The sequence below is a fragment of the Macrotis lagotis genome, chromosome 2 (assembly GCF_037893015.1).
Source record: "Macrotis lagotis isolate mMagLag1 chromosome 2, bilby.v1.9.chrom.fasta, whole genome shotgun sequence".
Taxonomy (NCBI): domain Eukaryota; kingdom Metazoa; phylum Chordata; class Mammalia; order Peramelemorphia; family Peramelidae; genus Macrotis; species Macrotis lagotis.
The window spans coordinates 281,221,125-281,246,729 of NC_133659.1; positions in this window are offsets into that span (position 1 = coordinate 281,221,125).

Genomic DNA, 25,605 nt, shown 5'->3' on the forward strand with positions numbered 1-25,605 from the left:
AATCAAAGATAGACATTTTCCTTTTAAGTCAAATTGTGTCATCTTTGAGCCTTCCATGATCACTCCATTCTTCCAGATTTCCAGTATCTACTATCTCATTCGTGAACCAATTGCCCCTTCCAATAACTAAATACTGGTCTTCTTCCAATATTCCCAGGGCTGCTCCTAGATCATCAGCGTATTGCAGATGGAGAAGGTTTCTTTGCTAATTTTTCTCCTTCCCTCCTTGTCCGCCCTTCCCTACTTTTGTCATCTTCCACAATAACAAGAGTAAGCTAAAACCAGGTCAAGGAGGAGGATCTATTGAAAATTCAGAACTAAAATTTTCAAAGCTGAAAGAGACCTGGCAAATAAACAATTGTAAGCTGGATATTTTACTTATGGAAAAAATAGGATCCAGTGAAGTTTAAGGGACTTGAAGGATGATGGAGTTTTTGCAATACCATGGGGGATTTTATAATTAATGATAAAATGACAAGACTTTTATTTCTGGCATTTAACCCATATGTGTATGTATGTATATACATACATATATATATATATATATATATATAGTTTGTAGAAGTTGTTTATTTGTTGTCTTCTTCATTAGACTGTGAGCTCCTTGAGAACAGGTTTGTCTTTTGTCTTTGCACATCCTCAGCTTAGCATAGGGCTTGGTCTATGGTACCCATTAAATAAATGCTAGTTGACAATCTGAAATAAATTATAAACATTTTTTATTTTTTTATTGATGTTTTACTTTTCCAAATACATGATATGAAAGTTTTTTTTAACATTCATTCATATGCTTATGCATATTTCTAAGTTACAAAATTTCCTCCCACCCTCCCTTCTCACCCCACCCTCCTCAGTGGTGAACAGTCAAGTTAATATTGTACATAAACATTTGTTTTAAACATGATTACAGGTTAGCTGTATTTGGTATGAGAAATTAGGATTAGGAGAAAGAAATACGTAAGAGATATTTTTTTTTAAGTTTTTTTTTGTAAGGCAAATGGGGTTAAGTGGCTTGCCCAAGGCCACACAGCTAGGTAATTACTAAGTGTCTGAGACAGGATTTGAACCCAGGTACTCCTGACTCCAGAGCCGGTGCTTTATCCACTGTGCCACCTAGCTGCCCTGAGATATTTTTTTTTTAAATGAATGTAGTCTTCCTCAGATTCTGAAGGATTTTTTTGCTTTTGTTTTGGGGGATAGCATTGTCTGGGATGGGGACAGCACTGTCCAGAGCCAGTCTAATAGGGTTGTCCTAGCTCTCTGATTTGCTGAGATAGCTGCTTCCATCAAGGTTGATCATCTCACAATGTGGTTGTTAATGTGTACACTGTTCTCTTGGTTCTGCTCCCTTTGCTTAGCATCAAGTCTTGTAATTCCTTCCATGCTTCTCTAGAAGCTGATCATTTAGGGTTTCTGATAGAACAATAGTATTCCATAATATTTAGGTACCATGACTTGTTCACCTATTCCCCAATTAATGGGCATCCCCTCAGTTTCCAATTCTTTGCCATTACAAAAAAGAGTTTCTATGAATATTTGTGAACACGTGGGATTTTTCCCATTTTTTTATGATTTCTTCTGGGAATGGGCCTAGAGATAGAATTGCTGGGTCAAAGGGTATGAACAGTTTTATTGCTTTTGGGGAATTATTATAAATATTAATATAAAGCAAACCTACTCAAAGGCACAAGTTGCTCATAGTGCACATTTAAAGAATCATTGTTTTAAAGAACAATATTTTCATTCTGAGGTAGTTAGGTAAGACACAGTGGATAGAGTGGTATGCATAGAGTCAGAAAAACCTGAATTCAAATTCAACCTAGCTGCAGCTTCCTGAAAACGCCACTTTACCTCTGTCAACTTCAATTACCTCAAATGTAAAATGAAGATAATAAGAGCAACTACCCCCTAGGGTTTTTGTGTGGATCAAATGAGAAATTGTAAAGTTATTAACATAGTTTCTGATTCTTATTTATATTTATTATTATTTGTGTAAGTTTGTATAGGAACTCAGAACCAATACTTATTTGGGAGGAATCTACATTTGTCTTACTAAATACAATAATTTTTTTTTTAGGTTTTTGCAAGGCAAACAGTGTTAAGTGGCTTGCCCAAGGCCACACAGGTAATTATTAAGGTAATTAATTAAGGTAATTAGTAATTAAGGTAATTAAGGTAATTATTAAGATATTTAAGGTAATTATTAGGTAATTATTAAGTGTCTGAGACTGGATTTGAACCCAGGTACTCCTGACTCCAGGGCCGGTGCTTTATCCACTGCGCCACCTAGCCACCACACAATAAATTTTTAAATGGAAATTAAGCATAAAATAACTAATATTGAATGTACCAAGGTGGAAAGAGTAGAAAAATGTATAATAAAATCTACCTTCTCTCAAGCTATACTTCTCAAAGATTAATTCTATAGACAATTCATTTTGCATTATTTGTACGAAACTGAATTTTGGTGAGTTAATGTCATCTCTGAGACATGCTTTGGCAAGAACTAACCTGAACAGAGGCCCTCAAACTTAAATATATTCAGAAAGTAGAATGAGATTAAGGAACCCAGCAGCTTCCCTAGTGATGAGTCATTGTGGAAAGGCAGCAGACCAAACAATATGCATTGATTAGAGTGAAGGATAAATGCATTCTGACACTAGGATACATTATTAATGAATAATTTAGTTTTTAGAAATCATACTATATTGTGAACACTTATTTTTTGCTCTCCATTATTGTTCAAGAAGTGCACTATAAGAAGCAGGTACTTGACATTTCCCTTTTAACAGTAACACAAACACTATGTAGTTAATTGACTAACATATAAAAATTGTGAAAAGCTCGATATTTAGAAAGCAAGAGTTCTATACAGTAATCCCATAAAGTTACTCTGCTCAATTATCTTATTTAACCTGAAGTCTTTCTGTCAGAGTTGGCAAAATGGGAATGACTAGAGGGCAGGTCTTATAGAGCTTGGAAGACCTAGGTTCAGTTTCCATTTCTGACATACTGATTGCATATCTTGGGTAAGTCATTTAATTTCTCAGTGGTACTCTAGGAAACTCTCTACATTTATAGTTATCCATTCTACATCATTGCAATTAAGGGCTTGGAGCCTCCTTGTAGAAAATGTGGATTAAAATTTTTTGACCTTCCCTTTGGACCAGTGATAAAATCTGATTTTTTTTCTTTTTTATGGGGTGTTTACATACCTTATTGTAAAATCTGGGTTAAGTATTTGTTTTCACAAAACTCCCAAAAAAATCCCCATTAAATTTCTTACACAGGGGTGGCTAGGTGGCGCAGTGGATAAAGCACCGGCCCTGGAGTCAGGAGTACCTGGGTTCAAATCCAGTCTCAGACACTTAATAATTACCTAGCCATGGCCTTGGGCAAGCCACTTAACCCCATTTGCCTTGCAAAAACCTAAAAAACAAAAAAAATTTCTTACACAGACCCATGTGATGGGGCAAGTTGGTATGTGGAAGGGATCACTGTATTGCAGAGGAAGTAATGACCTGCATTGGTGAAGGAAATGTATTCCTCTGGTAATTCCCCACATCAATGAGATCATGGGAATTCCCACACTCTGCAGAAGTTCCAAGAGAAAAGACTTTCTTATCCTCATGGAGTGTCACTGAGAAAAGGAGAACACACCCGAATTTCTGTCTGTATAAATAAAACTCTTAAAAATGACCTGTGGGAATAGTAAAGTTATTCTGAACTGCCCTCAAACCAAGTTTTGAGGGTTCATTAGTCAGTTATAACTTTGAATTTTTGTACTGGGGCAAAGATCACAGCCCCATAGTATACTTCTAGGGGGCAAGCTTTATGAAGTGTACCCTAGGCTTATATGTCTGTGATGCAGAGGAGAGAGGGAGTAATGACTTAAGGAGAGCTGCGTAGAGCTCAGAATTCAAAGTGCATGAGAGTGAAATATTTATTGTTACATATACTTATGAGCATGATGATAGACAAAAGGATGCAAACTCACCGATTCTCTTTGTTCTGTTCATTTCATTCTTCAGTAATTTGTAAAAGTCTTCAATATTATTTGTCTTTGTAACAGATATTTTGATATAACCTGATATTCTAGTTCTGCTTACTGCAGTCTGCTTCAATTCAAGTATTTCCAAATTTTTGAATTGTTTATTTCCTCGTTTCTTTCACATGTTCATATCCCATAAATTATACATCTATTCTTCAATTGATGGACTTCCAATTAGTTTCCAGTTTGGCTTTTTTTTTGCCTCTACAAAAAGAGTTGCTATGAATATTTTGGTACATAGGACCTTTACCTATTTCTTCATTCACTTTTGGGTATAAGATTACCGCTAGTAATGGTATGGTTGGGTCAAAGGGCTTGCAAAATTTAGTAGTTTTATGTATAATTCCTAAGGGCCTTATAGAATAGCTGTATCCATTCCCAGGTTTACCAATGGGTCTGTTTTCCTATAGCCCCGCCAACATTAACATTTTTCCTTTTTTTGTCACCTTTGCCATGTTGAAAGGCAGGAAGTTGAATCTCATAATTGTGTTGGTTTGCATTTTTTCTAAATAGTATTGATTTTTAGGATTTTCCCAAATGACTTTAGATAGTTTAGATTACTTTCATTGATGATGCAGTGAATTATGAGTATAAGAAATTTATAAAAAGAAATAAATTCTATAATCTTTTATGCTGTTAAATTTTGTTAATGCTCTCTCTGCTCCTGAGATGTAAACTGACTTCTATTGTTCCATTGTTAAATGTAAAATTTATGCTCCCTCCTCATTTCTGCTTCATTCATCTTCTGTTTTAATTTGGAGGTCATGCATCTTGGGACAGGAAGAACCAATATGTAGCTTGCCATTGGAGGATACCTGACCCAGGTGATAGACCTCCTAAGTGCCAACCCACTACAGAAATGCAATTAAGAAGTGCTACTGGACTTCCAGCCAAGATGGCTGAGAGAAGACAGGCACAGTTCTAAAGTCTCCTGATCTCTTCCCCATCTATCACATGAAACAAACCTCTTAAAAGAAATCCGACCCACAAAACCCAGAAAGAAAAGCCAGGAGAAAGAACATCTACCTCAGGATTTGTCTCCCGCAGCATCTTTGGCCGAATTCGGACGGGTGAGTCTGGGCTCAGAGGAATGATCAGCCCCGGATCAACCACATTAACAGCTGAATTGGAATGGGGAGTCTGAGGGCCCGAGACCCGGACCTGCTGGATTGGCGGTGGGCTGGATGAAAGGGGCTTGGGTATGCAGGGAAGCAGAGGCGCTGGTGTTGGTGCTGTCCCCCTGGAGCTTGGGGACCGGGCTGGGGGGGAGAGTTCTGGTGCAGGAGAGCTGTGGACACCATCCCTGGGCTCCTCATGTCTGTGAAACTCTGAGTCTACGCCTCCATTGCACGGAGGCCTCCTCCCAAACAAACAAATGAAAACTGCTTCAGCCTCAGGCCTAGGTGTGTGAGCAGAAGAACCAGCCCAGCTGAAGAATGACCTCAGGCCAGGGTAAAGCCCACCATTCATTGAAGGCAAAAGAATTCAATAGCTCCAATTCCCTCCCTCAAGCAAAGGGAGAAGGCCTCTTAACCAAGGTCACAGACACCCCAGAGAGGGCAACCAGCACCTCCTACTGGCCAGCCAGAGAAACTGCACTCAGTGAGTAAAGTCTTTAGCAATCCCAAGCCCCTGTGAACCAGCCCCTCCCCAACTCAAGATCTTAGCATAATGAAGAAGGGTCAGCAGAAAGGTGGATCCATAGAAAAATTCCTGGAAGGGAAAGAACCCAACTCAGAGAGACTTGGAACCTCTAAGGAGAATGCAATCTGGTCTCCAGCACAGAAAGACTTCCTTGAAGAAATAAGGAAGGAGCTTAAAAATTTGGGAGAGACAATTAGTACCTTGCAACAAGAAAACAAAACCTTAGAAAGTAAAATTGGACAAACAAAAAAGGAGAATAAATCTCTCAGATCATCAATTGGACCAATACAAAATGAGAATAATTCTCTCAGATCCTCAAATGAGCAAATGCAAAAAGAAATTAATTCTCTCAAAACCTCAATTGGTCAAATGCAAGGCTCTTTCAAAAGTAGAACTGACCAATTGGAAAAGGAGTTGCAAAAGGTTAATGAAAAAAACTCCTCCCCCCAAAAAAAGAATGGAGTCTACAGAAACTAATGACTCCATGAGACAGCAAGAGGCAGTTAAACAAAATCAAAAAATAGAAAAAATAGAAGCAAATGTAAAATACCTCATCAACAAAACCACTGACCTCGAGAATAGATCAAGGAGGGGCAAACTGAAAATTATAGGACTTCGTGAAAACATTGAAGAGAAAAAAATCCTAGACTAAATATTACAGGATCTAGTGATGGAAAACTGCCCTGATATCATGGAATTGGAGGGCAAAGTAGTTATTGAAAGAGTACATCGATCCCCACCAGAAAAAGATCCTAAAATGAAAACACCAAGGGATGTTGTGACCAAATTCCAGAACTATCAGATAAAAGAGAAAATCCTGCAAGCAGCCAGAAAGAAACAATTTAAATATCAAGGAGCCACAGTAAGGATCACACAGGATCTGGCTGCATCAGCTTTAAGGGATCGAAGGGCCTGGAATGAGATATTTTGAAGAGCACGGGAGCTTGGAATGCAGCCAAGAATCTACTTTCTTGCAAAGCTGAGCCTTCTCTTCCAGGGACAAAGATGGACATTTAACAAAATGGAAGAATTCCAAAATTTTCTGATGAAAAGACCAGAGATTAACAGAAAATTTGGACATCAAACAGGAGGTTCAAGAGACACATGAAAAGGTAAAAAAGGGGGGGGGTGGTAAAAGGAAAAAAAATATAATCCAGTAAGTTGAAACTGGCTATATCCCAGCATGGGGGGAAAAAGATTCTCATAAATCTTGAGAAATGTAACTCTAACAGAGAAAATACACCTAGCCAGAAATGATGGACATTCTTGACCTATCCATGAGACTACTTTCTAATGGGATGTAACTGGCTTTAACCCCACTTGGGATAAAGACTCTAATAACTCTCAGGAATTTTGACTGTATCCAATAGAATATACTGAACTAGAAGGAACAGACACTCAGAATTTTCTATGACTTAGAATGATCTAAAAAAATACACCACCTCCCTAAAAAAGGGGACAGGAAAGAGACGGGGGGAGGGAGGGGATCGAATGGGGTAAATCTCATTACACTGAGAGGTACAAAAAACCTCTGGTAATACAGGGGAAGAAGGGAGCAGATGAGAAACACCTGAATCTTCTCATCAGACTTGGCTTAAAGTTAACCGTCACATACTTAGTTAACTTATAAAAGATCTAACCTTTCAAGTATTAAAAGGGGAAAAGGGGAGGGGGGACGGAGAAAGGGAAGGGGAGTGGGGGAAATAAGGGGAAATAACAAAAGGAAGGGAAGGGAAAAGGGAAAGGGGAAAGAAAGGGGAGGGTGTGATATAGGAGGGCAAACACACTGAAGGGGGTGGAATTCAGAAACAAAATACTGGGAAATATGGATAAAAGGTGGGGAAAGAGGGGAAAAATACAAACAGAGGGAAGATAGCACAGACAGCAATAAAGAATCAGGAATCATAACCTTGAATGTGAATGGGATGAACTCTCCCTTAAAACGTAAGCAAATAGCAGAGTGGATTAAAAACCAGAATCCTACAATATGGTGCTTTACAAGAAACTCCTTTGAAGCAGAGAGATGCATATAGAGTAAAGGTAAAAGGTTGGAGTAAAATATATTTTGCTTCAGCTGAAGTACAAAAAGCAGGGGTAGGAATCCTTATCTCAGACAAAGCAGCAGCAAAAATAGATAGCATTAAAAGAGATAAGGAAGGAAACTTTATCCTCCTAAAAGGTGCCATAGACAATAAAGTCATTTCAATATTGAATATATATGCACCCAGTGGGACAGCACCCAAATTCTTAGAGGAGAAGCTGAAAGAACTACAGGAAGACATAGACAGCAAAACTCTACTAGTGGGAGAAGTCAACCTCCCGCTATCAGATCTAGATAAATCGAATCATAAAATAAACAAGAAAGAAATTAGGGAGGTAAATAGATTGTTAGAAAAATTAGATATGGTAGACTTATGGAGGAAACTGAATGGGGATGGAAAGGAATATACCTTTTTCTCTGCAGTACATGGAACTTATACAAAAACTGACCATATACTAGGACATAAAAACCTAATGATCAACTGCAGAAAGGCAGAAATAGTGAATACATCTTTCTCAGATCACAATGCAATAAAAGTCATATGCAATACTGGGCCAAGGAGATATAGACACAGAACCAATTAGAAACTGAATAACCTCATTTTAAAAAATGAGTGGACCAAAAAACAAATTATAGAAAGAATTAACCATTTTATCCTAGATAATGATAAAAATGGAACAACATACCAAAACCTATGGGATTCATTCAAAGCGACTCTCAGGGGATATATTATAGCTCTAACTGCTTATATGAATAAATTGGAGAAAGTGTGAATCAATGAACTAAACATGCAACTAAAACAATTAGAGAAAGAACAAATCAAAAATCCCAAATTAAATACCAAATTAGAAATTCTAAAATTTAAAGGAGAAATTAATAAAATTGAAAGCAAAAAACCTATTGAATTAATAAATAAAACCAAAAGTTTGTATTATGAAGAAACCAATAATATTGATAAACCTCTGGTCAACTGGATTAAAAAAAAGAAAGAAGAAAACCAAATTGCTAGTATCATAAATGAAAAAGGTGAACTCAACACCAATGAGGAGGAAATTAAAGTAATAATTCAAAATTATTTTGCCCAACTCTATGCCAATAAATTTGATTATCTAAGTGAAATGGATGAATATTTACAAAAATATAAGTTTCCCAGGCTAAATGAAGAGGAGATTAAATACCTAAACAACCCTATTTCAGAAAAAAAGAAATTCAACAAGCCATTATTGAACTCTCTAAAAAAAATCTCCAGGGCCTGATGGATTCACAAGTGAATTCTACCAAACATTTAAGGAATAATTGGTTCCCGATTCTATATAAACTCTTTGGAAAAATAGGGAAAGATGGAACTCTGCCTAACTCTTTCTATGAAACCAATATGGTGCTGTTACCTAAACCAGGAAGAGTTAAAACAGAAAGAAAATTATAGACCTATTTCCCTGATGAATATAGATGCAAAAATCTTAAAGAAAATCTTAGCAAAACGATTACAACAAGTCATCACTACGATAATACATTATGATCAAGTAGGATTTATTCCAGGAATGCAGGGTTGATTCAATATTAGGAAAACTGTTAGTATACTCAATTGTATCAACAAGAAACCCATCAGAAATCATATGATCATATCAATAAATGCATAAAAACCTTTTGATAAAATACAGCATCCATTCCTATTGAAAACACTAGAGAGTAGGAATAAATGGACTTTTCCTTAAAATAATTAGCAGGATCTATCTGAAACCATTAGCAAACATTATATTCAATGAGGAGAGGCTAGAGGCATTCCCAATAAGATCAGGGGTGAAACAAGGGTCCCCTTTATCACCACTACTATTCAATATTGTATTAGAAATGTTAGCATCAGCAATTAGAGAAGAAAAAAATTAAAGGAATTAGAATGGGGAAGGAAGAGACAAAACTTTCACTCTTTGCAGATGACATGATGGTCTACCTAGAGAATCCCAAGAAATCATCTAAAAAACTCCTGGAAACAATTAGCAATTTTAGAAAAGTTGCAGGTTGTAAAGTAAACACTCATAAATCCTCAACTTTTCTATATATGTCTAGCAAGAAACAGCAGGAAGAGCTAGAAAGAGAAATCTCATTCAAAGTCATCTCAGACAATATAAAATACTTGGGAGTCTATTTGCCAAGACAGACTGAGAATCTTTTTGAAAACAATTATAAAACACTTCTCACACAAATTAAATCATATTTAAATAACTGGGCAAATATCAACTGCTCATGGATAGGTAGAGCTAATATAATAAAAATGACAATTCCACCAAAACTAAACTATCTGTTTAGTGCCCTACCAATCAAAATTCCAAAAAATTACTTTAACGAATTAGAAAAAATTGTAAGTAAATTCATATAGAGAAATAAAAAAGTCAAGAATTGCCAGGAGCTTAATGAAAAAAACTGCAAAAGAAGGTGGCTTATCCCTACCCGATGTAAAATTATATTATAAACATCGGTCATCAAAACTGTTTGGTATTGGCTAAGAAATAGAGTGGTGGACCAGTGGAACAGACTAGGTGTAAAAGCAGGAGATGATTATAGTAATCCGCTGTTTGATAAACCCAAAGAGTCCGGCCATTGGGATAAAAACGCCCTCTTTGATAAAAATTGCTGGGATAATTGGAAGTTAGTATGGAAGAAACTTAGATTAGACCAACACCTCACACCCTTTACCAAGATAAGATCCAAATCGTTACAGGACTTAGACATAAAAAACAATACTATAATCAAATTAGAAGATCAAGGACTAGTCTACCTGTCAGATCTATGGAAAGGGAAGCAGTTTATGACTAAGGAAGAGTTGGAGAACATCACCAAAAACCAATTAGATCATTTTGATTACATTAAATTAAAAAGCTTTTGCACAGATAAAACCAATGTAACCAAGATCAAAAGAAATGTAGTTAATTGGGAAAAAATCTTTACAACTAATGATTCTGACAAAGGACTCATTTCTAAAATATACAGAGAACTGAGTCATATTTTTAAAACAAAAAGCCATTCCCCAATTGACAAATGGTCAAAGGATATGCAAAGGCAATTTACAGATGAGGAGATCAAAGTAATCCATAGCCATATGAAAAAATACCCTAAATCATTAATCATTAGAGAAATGCAAATTAAAGCTTCTCTGAGGTACCACCTCACACCTCTCAGTTTGGCCAGTATGACCAGGAAGGATAATGATCATTGTTGGAAGGGATGTGGGAAATCAGGGACACTATTACACTGTTGGTGGAGCTGTGAAGTCATCCAACCCTTCTGGAGAGCTATTTGGAACTATGCCCAAAGGGGAACAAAAATGTGCATATCCTTTGACCCAGCAATACCACCACTGGGTCTATACCCTGAAGAGATGAGGAAAAAGGGTTAAAATATTACTTGTACAAAAATATTTATAGCAGCCCTGTTTGTGGTGGCAAAGAATTGCAGATCAAGTAAATGTCCTTCAATTGAGGAATGGCTTAGCAAACTGTGGTATATGTATGTCATAGAACACTATTATTCTTTTAGAAACCAGGAGGGACAGGATTTCAGGGAAACCTGGAGGGATTTGCATGAACTGATGCTGAGTGAGATGAGCAGAACCAGAAAAACACTGTACACCCTAACAGCAACATGGGAGTGATGTTCACCCTTGAAGGACTTGCTCATTCCATCAGTGCAACAATCGGGAACAATTTTGGGCTGTCTGCAAAGGAGTACCATCTGTATCCAGATAAGGAGCTGTGGAGTTTGAACAAAGTACAAGGATTATTCCCTTTAATTTAGAAAAAAACCCGATATCTTATTGTCTGAACTTGTTACTTCTTAGGCTTCTCTTTAAGTATATGATTTCTCTCTCATCACACCGAATTTGGATCAAGGTACAACATGGAAACAAAGAAAAGACTGACAGAGTGCCTTCTGTGGGGGGGGGGGGAAGCAAGATTGGGGGAAAATTGTAAAACTCAAATAATATCTTTAATAAAAATAAATAATAAAAAAAAAGAAGTGCTACCCCTTCTGGGCTCTGTGACTCTCCTGGATTCCATTCACAAGGATGGCTTTTTCTTTTTCCTTTCTAGACCATATGCTCCCAAGCTACCCCTGGTGGTTCACCATGGGCCCCTATGCCATGTGGTCAGGGCTCTCTCTCTCTCTCTCTCTCTCTCTCCTTCTCCCTATTCTAATCAGGGAAGCAACATGCAACTAACTATTTGAGCAAGTTACATATAATGTATATAAAAGCTAATCTCAGAGGGAAGACACTAGTATAATGGGGATAGAAATAGGAAAGGTCTATCTGCAAAAGATGGATTTGATGTCTTTTTATTTATTTTAACTGTTTTTAATTTTAGAAAGGTTTTATTTGTTTTTAATTTTACAATTTTCCCCCCAATCTTTCTTCCCTCCCCTCAGAGAAGGCATTTGTTAGTCTTTACATCATTCTCATAGTATGCAATGGTCTAAGTTGAATGGGATGAGAGAGAAATAATACCCTTAAGGAAGAAACATATGGTATGAGATACAGTAGAATTACATAAGACAGTTTTAAAAATTAAATTAAAGGTACATAGAATATTTTTGGTCTTTGTTCAAACTCCACAATTCTTTCTCAGGATACAGATGGCATTCTACATTGCAGATATCCCAGAATTGTGCCTGATTGTTGCCCTGTATTTATGAGCAAGTCCATTAAGGTTGATCATCACACCCATGTTGCTGTTAGGGTGTACAATGTTCTTCTGGTTCTGCTCATCTTGCTCAGCATCAGTTCATGCAAATCCTTCCAGCAGGCTTCCCTGAATTCCCATCCCTCCTGGTTTCTAATAGTACGATAGTATGCCATCATATATATATACATACATATATATATGTATGTATATATATATATATATATATATATATATATACATATATATATGTATGTATATATACCACAGTTTGTTAAGCTATCCCCCAATTGATGGACATTCCCTCAGTTTCCATTCCTTTGCCACCATAAACAGAGCTGCTATGAACATTTTTGTACAAGTGATGTTTTTTTAACCCTTTTCATAACCACTTCAGGGTATAGAACCAGTTGAGGTATTGCTGGATCAAAGGGTATGCACATTTTAATTGCCCTTTGGGCATAATTCCAAATTACTCTCCAGAAAAGTTGGATGAGTTCACAACTCCACCAACAATGTATTAGTGTACCAGTTTTCCCACATCCTTTCCAACATAGACCATTGCCTTTTCTGGTCATATTGGCCACTCTGAGTGAGGTGGTACCTCAGAGATGTTTTAATTTGCATTTCTCTAATAATTAGTGATTTGGAATGATTTTGTATGACTATGGATTACTTTGATTTCCTTATATATAAATTGCCATTGCATATCCTTTGACCATTTGTCAATTGGGGAATGGCTTGTCTTTTTTTTAAGGTTTTTTGCAAGGCAAATGGCATTAAGTGGCTTGCCCAAGGCCACACAGCTAGGTAATTATTAAGTGTCTGAGACCGGATTTGAACCCAGGTACTCCTGACTCCAAATCTGGTGCTTTATCCACTATGCCACCTAGCTGCCCCATGGCTTGTAATTTAAAAAAAAAATTTGACTCAGTTCTCTGTATATTTTAAAGATGAGTCCTTTGTCAGAAACACTAATCGTAAAACTTGTTTCCCAATTAACTACATTTCTTTTGATCTTGCTTACAGTGGATTTGTCTGTGCAAAATGTAATGTAATTAAAATGATCTAGTTTCTTTTTAATGGTGTTCTCCATCTATTTCTTAGTCATAAATTGCTTCTCCTTCCACAGATCTGACAGGTAAATTATTACTTGATCATCTAGTTTGCTTATAATATTTTTTTATGTCTAGCTACTGAATCCATTTTGATCTCATCTTGGTATAGGGTATGAGGTGTTGGTCTAATTTAAGTTTCTTCCATACTAGCTTCCAATTTTCCCAAGCTTTTTATCAAAGAGAGAGCTTTTATCCCAATAGCTAGACTCTGGGTTTATCAAACAGCAGATTACTCTAGTCATTTCCTGCTATTGCACTTTCCATTGAGACACCACTCTATGTTTTAGCCAATACGAGACAGTTTTGATGACTGATGCTTTATAATAAAAATTTAGATCTGGGGATTTCCGGCCAAGATGGCAGGGAGAAGACAGGCACAGTTCTAAAGTCTCCTGATCTCTTCCCCATCTATCACATGAAACAAACCTCTTAAAACAAATCCGACCTACAAAACCCAGAAAGAAAAGCCAGGAGAAAGAACATCTACCTCAGGATCTGTCTGGGGCAGCAGCTTTGGCTGACTTTGGGCAGGTGAGTCTGGGCTCAGAGGGAGGATCAGCCCTGATCAACCAGATTAACAGCTGAATTGGGTCCGGGAGTCTAAGGGCCCGAAAGCCAGACCTACTGGATCAGTGGTGGGGCTAGACTGCAGGGGCGGCTGGGGAGCAGAAGGTGCTGGTTTTGGTGCTGTCCCCCAGGGGCTTGCAGACAGGACTGGAGGGAAATTTCTGGAGCAGGAAAGCCTCAGACACCATCCCTGGGCTCCTCTGGTCTGAGGTCAGAGTCCCATTACAACTCAGAACTCCCAAACAAAGAAATGCAAACTGGTTCTGCCTCAGGCCCAGGTGTGTGAGCAGAAGAACCAGCCCAGCTGAGGAATGACCTCAGGCCAGGGTAAATTCCACCATTGATTGAAGGCAAAAGAATTCAATAGCTCCAACTCCTCCCTTCAAGGAAAGGGAGAAGGCCTCAAGGAAGGACACAGACACTCCAGAGAAAGCAACCAACACCTCCTACTGGCCAGCCAGAGAAACAGCACTCAGTGAGTAAAGTCTTTAGAGATCCCAAGCCCCTGTGAACCAGCCCCTCCCCAACTCAGGTATTAGCAAAATGAAGAAGGGTCAGTGGAAAGGTGGATCCATAGAAAAATTCTTGGAAGGGAAAGACCCTAACTCAGAGAGACCTGGAACCTCTGAGGAGAATACAGTCTGGTCTTCAGCACAGAAAGACTTCCTTGAAGAAATAAGGAAGGAGGGAAAAAAAAGAAATAAGGAAGGAGCTTAAAAATTTGGGAGAGACAATTAATACCTTGCAACAAGACAACAAAACCTTAGGAAGTACAATTGGACAAATACAAAAGGAGAATAAATCTCTCAGATCATTAATTGGACAATTACAAAATGAGAATAAACCTTTCACAGCATCAATTGGACCAATACAAAATAAGAATAAATCCCTCAGATCTTCAATTGGACAAATACAAAATGAGAATAATTTTCTCAGATCTTCAAGTGGGAAAATACAAAAAGAAATTAATTCTCTCAAAACCTCAATTGGTCAAATGCAAAGCTCTTTCAAAAGTAGAATTGACCAATTGGAAAAGGAGTTGCAAAAAGTTAATGAAAAAAACTCCTCCTCACCCCCAAAAAAGAATGGAGTCTACAGAAACTAATGACTCCATGAGACAGCAAGAGTCAGTTAAACAAAATCAAAAAATATAAAAAATAGAAGCAAATGTAAAATACCTCATCAACAAAACCACTGACCTTGAGAATAGATCAAGGAGGGGCAAACTGAAAATTATAGGACTTCCTGAAAACATTGAAGAGAAAAAAATCCTAGACTAAATATTACAGGATCTAGTGATGGAAAACTGCCCTGATATCATGGAATTGGAGGGCAAAATAGTTATTGAAAGAGTACATCGATCCCCACCAGAAAAAGATCCTAAAATGAAAACAGCACGGAATATTGTGGCCAAACTCCAGAACTATCAGATAAAAGAGAAAATCCTCCAAGCAGCCAGAAAGAAACAATTTAAATATCAAGGTACCACAGTCAGGATCACACAGAACCTGGCTGCATCAACATTAAGGGATCGAAGGGCCTGGAATGAGATATTTCGAAGAGCACGGGAGCTTGGAATGCAGCCAAGAATCTACTTTCCCACAAAGCTGAGCCTTCTCTTTCAGGGACAAAGATGGACATTTAATGAAATGGAAGAATTCCAAAAATTTCTGATGAAAAGACGAGAGCTAAACAGAAAATTTGGACATCAAACAGGAGGTTCAAGAGGCACATGAAAAGGTTAAAGGGGGGGAGGGGTGAAAGGAAAAAAAATGCAATCCAGTAAGTTGAAACTGGCTATATCCCAGCATGGGGGGAAAAAGATTCTCATAAATCTTGAGAAATGTAACTCTAACAGAAAGAATATACCTAGCCAGAAATGATGGACATTCATGACTTATCCATGAGACTGCTATCTAAAGAGATATAACTGGCTTTAAGCCCACTTGGGACAAAGACTCTAATAAATCTCAGGAATTTTGACTCTATTGGATAGAATATACAGAACTAGAAGGGACAGACACTCAGAATTTTCTATGACTTAGATAGAATAATCTAAAAACACTACCTCCTTAAAAAGGGGGACAGGAAAGAGACTGGAGGAGGGAAGGGATTGAATGGGGTAAATTTCATTACACTAAGAGGTACAAAAAACCGATGGTAATAGATGGGAAGAAGGGAGCAGATGAGAAACACCTGAATCTTCTCATCAGACTTGGCTTAAAGTCAATCTACACATACTCAGATAACTTATAAAACATCTAACCTATCAAGTATTAAAAGGGGAAAAGGGGAGGGGGGGAAGGAGAAAGGGAGGGGGGTGGGGGAAATGGGGGAAATAACAAAAGGAAGGGAAGGGAAAAGGGAAAAAGGGAAAGGGGAAAGAAAGGGGAGGGTATGATATAGGAAGGCAAACACATTGAAGGGGGTGGTATTCAAAAACAAAATACTGGGGAATATGGATAAAGGGGGGAGAAAGGGGGAAAATACAAACAGAGGGAAGATAGCACAGACGGCAATAAAGAATTAGTAATCATAACCTTGAATGTGAATGGGATGAACTCTCCCTTAAAACGTAAGCAAATAGCAGAGTGGATTAAAAACCGGAATCCTACAATATGCTGCTTGCAAGAAACTCATTTGAAGCAGAGAGATACATATAGAGTAAAGGTAAAAGGTTGGAGCAAAATATATTTTGCTTCAGCTGAAGTAAAAAAAGCAGGGGTAGGAATCCTTATTTCAGACCAAGCAGCACCAAAAATAGATAGCATTAAAAGAGATAAGGAAGGAAACTTTATCCTCCTAAAAGGTACCATAGACAATAAAGTCATTTCAATATTGAGTATATATGCACCCAGTGGGACAGCACCCAAATTCTTAGAGGAGAAGCTGAAAGAATTACAGGAAGACATAGACAGCAAAACTCTACTAGTGGGAGACCTCAACCTCCTGCTCGCAGATCTAGATAAATTGAATCATAAAATAAACAAGAAAGAAGTTAGGGAGGTAAATAGATTTTTAGAAAAATTACATATGGTAGAGTTATGGAGGAAACTGAATGGGGATAGAAAGGAATATACCTTTTTCTCTGCAGTACATGGAAATTATACAAAAATTGACCATGTACTAGGGCATAAAAACCTAATGATCAACTGCAGAAAGGCAGAAATAGTGAATACATCTTTCTCAGATCACAATGCAATAAAAGTCATATGCAATACTGGGCCAAGGAGATATAGACACAGAACCAATTAGAAACTGAATAACCTCATTTTAAAAAATGAGTGGACCAAAAAACAAATTATAGAAAGAATTAACCATTTTATCCTAGATAATGATAATAATGAAACAACATACCAAAACCTATGGGATTCATTCAAAGTGACTCTCAGGGGATATATTATAGCTCTAAATGCTTACATGAATAAATTGGAGAAAGAGGAAATCAATGAACTAAACATGCTACTAAAAAAATTAGAGAAAGAACAAATCAAAAGTCCCCAACTAAATACCAAATCAGAAATTCTAAAACTTAAAAGAGAAATTAATAAAATTGAATGCAAAAAACTATTGAATTCATAAATAAAACCAAAAGTTGCTATTATGAAAAAACCAATAATATTGATAAACCTCTGGTCAACTGGATTAAAAAAAAGAAAGAAGAAAACCAAATTGCTAGTATCATAAATGAAAAAGGTGAGCTCAACACCAATGAGGAGGAAATTAAAGTAATAATTCAAAATTATTTTGCCCAACTCTATGCCAATAAATTTGATTATCTAAGTGAAATGGATGAATATTTACAAAAATATAAGTTTCCCAGGCTAAATGAAGAGGAGATTAAATACCTAAACAACCCTATTTCAGAAAAAAGAAATTCAACAAGCCACTGTTGAACTCTCTAAAAAAAATCTCCAGGGCCTGATGGATTCACAAGTGAATTCTCCCAAACATTTAAGGAACAATTGGTTCCAATTCTATATAAACTCTTTGGAAAAATAGGGAAAGATGGAACTCTGCCTAACTCTTTCTATGAAACCAATATGGTGCTGTTACCTAAACCAGGAAGAGTTAAAACAGAGAAAGAAAATTATAGACCTATTTCCCTGATGAATATAGATGCAAAAATCTTAAAGAAAATCTTAGCAAAATGATTACAACAAGTTATCACCAGGATAATACATTATGATCAAGTAGAATTTATTCCAGTCATGCAGGATTGGTTCAATATTAGGAAAACAGTGTACTCAATTATATCAACAACAAACCTATCAAAAATCATATGATCATATCAATAGATGCTGAAAATACAGCATCCATTACTATTAAAAACACCAGAGAGTGCAGGAATAAATGGACTTAAAATAATTGGCAATATCTATCTGAAACCATCAACAGGCATTATATTCAATGGGGAAAGGCTGGAGGCATTCCCAATAAGATCAGGGGTGAAACAAGGGTGCCCATTATCACCACTACTATTCAATATTGTATTAGAAATGTTAGCATCAGCAATTAGAGAAGAAAAAGAAATTGAAGGAATTAGAATTGGGAAGGAAGAGACAAAACTCTCACTCTTTGCAGATGACATGATGGTCTACCTAGAGAATCCCATGAAATCTTCCAAAAAACTACTGGAAACAATTAGCAATTTTAGCAAGGTTGCAGGTTATAAAATAAACTCTCATAAATCCTCAACTTTTCTATATATGTCTAGCAAGATACAGCAGGAAGAGCTAGAAAGAGAAATCTCATTCAAAGTCATCTCAGACAATATAAAATACTTGGGAGTCTATTTGCCAAGACAGACTGAGAATCTTTTTGAAAACAATTATAAAACACTTCTCACACAAATTAAATCAGATTTAAATAACTGGGCAAATATCAACTGCTCATGGATAGGGAGAGCTAATATAATAAAAATGACAATTCTACCAAAACTAAACTATCTGTTTAGTGCCCTACCAATCAAAATTCCAAAAGATTACTTTAGTGAGTTAGAAAAAATTGTAAGTAAATTCATATGGAGAAATAAAAAGTCAAGAATTGCCAGGAACTTAATGAAAAAAAGTGCAAAAGAAGGCGGCTTAGCCCTACCTGATATAAAATTATATTATAAAACATCAGTCATCAAAACTGTTTGGTATTGGCTAAGAAATAGAGTGGTGGACCAGTGGAATAGACCAGGTGTAAAAGGAGGAGATGATTATAGTAATCTGCTGTTTGATAAACCCAAAGAGTCTGGCCATTGGAATAAAAACTCTCTCTGATAAAAACTGCTGGGATACTTGTAAGTTAGTATGGAAGAAACTTAGATTAAAGCAACACCTCACACCCTTTTCCAAGATAAGATCCAAATGGTTACAGGACTTAGACATAAAAAACAATACTATAAGCAAATTAGAAGATCAAGGATTAGTTTACCTGTCAGATCTATGGAAAGGGGAGCAGTTTATGACTAAGGAATAGTTGGAGAACATCACCAAAAACAAATTAGATGATTTTGATTATATTAAATTAAAAAGCTTTTGCACAGATAAAACCAATGTAACCAAGATCAAAAGAAATGTAGTTAATTGGGAAACAATCTTTACAACTAATGATTCTGACAAAAGACTGATTTCTAAAATATACAGAGAACTGAGTTATATTTTTAAAACAAAAAGCCATTCCCCAATTGACAAATGGTCAAAGGATATGCAAAGGCAATTTACAGATGAGGAGATCAAAGCAATCCATATCCATATGAAAAAGTGCTCTAAATCATTAATTATTAGAGAAATGCAAATTAAAGCTTCTCTCACACCTCTCAGATTGGCCAATATGAACAGGAAGGATAATGATCATTGTTTGAAGGGTTATGGGAAATCTGGGACACTATTACACTGTTGGTGGAGCTGTGAACTCATCCAACCCTTCTGGAGAGCTATTTGGAACTATGCCCAAAGCACAACAAAAATGTGCATATCCTTTGACCCAGCAATACCACTACTGGGTCTATACCCTGAAGAGATGATGAAAAAAGGCAAAAACATTGCTTGTACAAAAATGTTCATATCAGCCCTGTTTGTGGTGGCAAAGAATTGGAAATCAAGTAAATGTCCTTCAATTGGGGAATGGCTTAGCAAACTGTGGTATATATATGTCATGGAACACTATTGTTTTATTAGAAACCAGGAGGGACGGGATTTCAGGGAAGCCTGTAGGGATTTGCATGAACTGATGCTGAGTGGGATTAGCAGAACCAGAAAAACACTGTACACCTTAACAGCAACATGGGAGTGATGTTCACCCTTGAAGGACTCGCTCATTCCATCAGTGCAACAATCAGGAACAATTTGGGGCTGTCTGAAAAGAAGAGTGCCATCTGTATCCAGATAAGGAGCTGTGGAGTTTGAACAAAGTTCAAGGACTATTCCCTTTAATGTAGGGAAAAAAACAGATATCTTTTTGTCTGATCTTGTTACCTCTTAGACTTGACTTCTCTTCTCTCCTTTAAGGATATGATTTCTGTCTCATCACACACAGTTTGGATCAAGGTACAACATGGAAACAAAGTAAAGACTGACAGATTGCTTTCCATGGGGGGTGGGGGGTGGGGGAGGGAAGTAAGATTAGGGGGAAAATTATAAAACTCAAATAATATCTTTAATAAAAATTAAGCCACCTTCTTTTGCACTTTTTTCATCAAATCTCTGGAGATTGTCATCTTTTTATTTCTCTATATGAATTTACTTACAATTTTTTCTAACTCATTAAAGTAATTTTTTGGAAATTTGATTGGTAGGGCACTAAACAAGCAGTTCAATTTTGGTAGAATTGTCATTTTTATTATATTTGCTTGGCCTATCCATGAGCAGTTCATATTTGCCCAGTTATTTAAGTCTGATTTTATTTGTGTGAGAAGTTTTGCAATTGTTTTCAAAAAGGTTCTGAATCGTCCTTGACAGGTAGACTCCCAGGTATTTTATAATTTCTGGTTACTTTGAATGGGATTTCTCTCTCTAACTCTGTCTGCTGCATCTTGCTAATCATATATAGAAATTTTCAGGATTTATGAGAGTTCATTTTATATCCTGCGACTTTGCTGAAGTTGCTAATTATTTCTAGTAGTTTTTTAGATGACTTTTGGGGATTCTCTAGGAATATCATTATGTCATCTGCAAAGAGTAAGAGGTAAGAGTTCTGTCTCTTCCTTTCCTATTCTAATTCCTTCAATTTCTTTTTCTTCTCTTATTGCTGAAGCTAACATTTCTAATATGATATTGAATAGCAGTGGTGATAGTGGGCACCCTTGTTTCACCCCTGATCTTGTTGAGAATGCCTCTGGCCTATCCCCATTGCATATAATGTTTGTTGATGGTTTCAGATAGATACTGTTTATTATTCTAAGGAATAATCTATTTATTCCTATGCTTTCTAGTGTTTTTAGAAGTAATGGGTGCTATATTTTATCAAAAGATTTTTCAGGATCTATTGATATAATCATATGATTTCTGATAGGTTTGTTATTGATATAATTAATTATACTGAGAATTTTCCTAATATTGAACCAGCTCTGCAATCCTGGGAAAAATCCTACTTGGTTATAATGCATTATCCTAGTGATAACTTGTAGTCGTTTTACTAAGATTTTATTTTATTTGTTTTTTTTTTTTATATTTTGCAAAGCAATGGGGTTAAGTGGCTTGCCCAAGGCCACACGGCTAGGTAATTATTAAGTGTCTGAGGCCAGATTTGAACTCAGATACTCCTGACTCCAAAACCAGTGCTCTATCCACTGTGCCACCTAGCTGCCCCAGCTAAGATTTTATTTAAGAGAGATAGGTCTATAATTTTCTTTCTTTGTTTTAACTATTCCAGGTTTAGGTATCAGCACCATATTGGTGTCATAGAAAGAGTTAGACAGAGTTCTACCTTCACCTATGTTCCTTAAATGTTTGATAGAATTCACTTGTGAATCCATCAGGCGCTGGAGATTTTTTTCTGAGGGAGTTCAATAATGGCTTGTTGAATTTCTTTTTCTGAGATAGGGTTATTTAGATATTTAATTTCCTCTTCATTTAACCTGGTCAACTTATATTTTTGTAAATATTCATCCATTTCATTTAGATTATCAAATTTATTGACATATGGCTGAGCAAAATAATTCTGAATTATTACTTTAATTTCCTTCTCATTGCTGGTGAGTTCATCTTTTTCATTTATGATACTAGCAATTTTGTTTTCTTTTTTCTTTTTTTAATCAAATTTACCAGAGGTTTACCAATTTTATTGGTTTTTTCATAAAACCAGTTCTTGGTTTTATTTATTAATTCAATAATTTTCTTGCTTTCGATTTCATTAATTTCTCTTTTAATTTTTAGAATTTCTAATTTGGTATATAACTGGGTGGTTTTAATTTGTTCTTTTGATAATTTTTAATTGCATATTTATTTCATTAATTTCCTCTTTCTCTAATTTATTCATATAAACATTTAAAGATATAATGTATCCTCTGACAGCTTCCTTAAGGATATCCTATAGATTTTGGCATGTTGTTTCATTATTGTTCATTATCTAGGATAAAATAATTAATTCTTTCTCTAATTTATTATTTGATCCATTCATTCTTTAAAATGAGGTTATTCAGTTTCCAATTAGTTTTGTGTCTGTGTCTCCCTGGCCCAATACTGCATGGAATTTTGATTGCATTATGATTTGAGAAAGACATACTCACTATTTCTGCATTTCTGCAATTGATTATTAGGTTTTTATGCCCTAGTACATGGTCAATTTTTGTGTAAGTTCCATGTACTACAGAAAAGATAGTATATTCCTTTCTATCCCCATTCAATTTCCTCCACAAGTCTATGTCTCTAGATTTTCTAACAATCTATTTACCTCCTTAACTTCCTTCTTGTTTATTTTATAGTTAGATTTATCTAAATGTGAGAGCAGGAGGTTGAGGTCTCCCACTGGTAGAGTTTTACTGTCTATGTCTCCCTGTAACTCCTTCAACTTCTCCTCTAAGAATTTGGATGCTATACCATTGGGTGTGTACATATTTAGTATTGAAATTACTTTATTTATGGTACCTTTTAGGAGAATATAGTTTCCTTCCTTATCTCTTTTAATGATATCTATTTTTTAGCTATTCGTAGGCGGCGGAGCCAAGATGGCGACAAGAAAAGGGATGGAGTCTTAGGCGCTCTCTGATAAAACTTGAAACTAAGGACTTTAACTAAACTTTCAAGAGACAGAACCGACAAAGGGACCCAGTGAGGCAGTTCTCCTACTCAAGGTAACCTGGAAAAGAGCAGAAATGCTCTGCTCCCCAGGGTCAGAGGTACGTCCTGCCAGAGGGGTGGCCCACCAGAGCGAAAGAACATCAGCCTCCAGGAGGCAGCCCCAAGGCATTGAGAGCCATGGCTCACAGCAGCGGGGGAGTCTCCTAAGTTGCACCCTGAGGAGCACCAGGCACAAAGTGGGGAAACACCGGGGGACCTCTCCCAGAGAGAGCATGTGGATCCCAGCCCTCAGGGCACAGAGCAAGCAGCTTGGTCTTTTGGCAGCCCAGATCCATGAACAGAAGCAGGTGGAGCCGGTAAGCAGGAGCCCCCAGGGCATGAGCCCATTGAGCTAAGGGAGGGGAGTGAAGAGAGACTGCAGAGCTCTGTCCTCTGCCTCTAGAACAGGACTCTAGGACTCTAACCCCATTCAGATCCTGATCACAGTCTAGGCCCCCCAGTAGAACAGCAGGGCCCCCCCCACCTCAGCCCCGTGGCAGAGGGGTGGGGCTTATGGTCATTCACAGACCAGGAGGGAGGACAGAGCCTCACACACTGAGACCCTTGTGGGAGTGCCCCAAAAGCTCAGGAAGCACCCCAAAACCAGGACCAGGCTGGGAAAATGAGCAAGCAGAGAAACAAGAGGAAGACTGTTGAGAAATATTTTGCATATGAGCCCAAGAAGGATCAAAACACTCAGTCTGAAGATGAGGAAGCACAAGCTCCTGCATCTAAAGACTCCAAGAAAAACAGAAATTGGGTCCAGGCCATGACAGCTCAAAAAAGACTTTGAAAATCAAATGATGGAGTTGGAAGAAAAACTGGGAAGAGAAAGGAGAGAGATGCAGGAAAAACATGAAAATGAATTCAGCAGCTTAGTTAAGGAAATCCAAAAAAATGCTGAAGAAAATAGCATGCTAAAAACCAGCTTAGGTCAAATGGATAGAACAGTTCAAAAAAGTTATTGAAGAGAAGAATGCTTTAAAAAGCAAAATTGGCCAGATGGAAAAAGAGATAAGAAAACTCTCTGAGGAGAACAAATCCTTCAGACAAAGAATAGAATTCAGGGAGATTGATGAATTTACCAGAAATCAGGAATCAATACTTCAAAACCAAAAAAATGAAAAATTAGAAGAAAATGTGAAATATCTCATTGAAAAAACAACTGATATGGAAAACAGACTTAGGAAAGATAATTTAAAAATTATTGGAATACCTGAAAGTCATGATCAGGAAAAGAACCTTGACATCATTTTCAAAGAATTACTACAGGAAAACTGCCCTGATATTCTAGAAGCAGAGGGCAAAATAGAAATGGAGAGAATCCACAGATTCTGCCAGAAAGAGATCCCAAAAAACCAACCCCTAGGAATATTATAGCCAAGTTCCAGAACTCCCAAGTCAAAGAGAAAATATTACAAGCAGCCTGAAGGACACAGTTCATATATTGTGGAGCTGCAGTCAGGATCACACAGGACTTAGCAGCAACTACATTGGAAGCTCGTAGGGCTTGGAATATAATGTACCGGAAGGCAAAAGAGCTTAGAATGCAGCCAAGAATGAACTACCCAGCAAGGCTGAATGTCCTCTTCCAGGGAAAAAGATGGACTTTCAATGAATCAGGGGAATTTCAAATATTCCTTTTGGAATGGCCAGAGCTGAACAGAAGGTTTGATCTTCAGATACAGGACTCAGATGAAGCATGGAGATTGGAGGAGAGGGGGAAAATATGAGGGACTTAATGATGATGAACTGCATGTATTCCTGCATAGAAAAATGACACTGATAATATTCATATGAACCTTCTCAGTTAATAGAGCAGGTAGAGGGTGCTTTTATAGTTGAAGCACAGGAGAAAGCTGAATTCAAAGATAAAATATGGTGTAAAAATGGAGTCAATAGAAAAAAAGGGAAATGCAATGGGAGAAATAAAAAGGGAGAGGGGGAATAGGCCAAGATATTTCATATAATAAGATTTTTTTATTACAATTGAGCTATTGCAATGATATGGAAGGGGGGAGGCAAGGGAGAATGAGGGAATCTTTGCTCTCATCAGAGGTGACTAGGAGAAGAAACAGCATATATACTCAATGGGGTATAGGCATCTGGAGTAAGAAGGAGGGGGGATCAGGGGGAAGGGGTGGGGATGTGAATAAAGGAGGAGAGGATGGACCATGGGGAGAGAGTGGTTAAATATAACACATTTTCTTTTTTACTTCTTGCAAGGGGCTGGGATTGG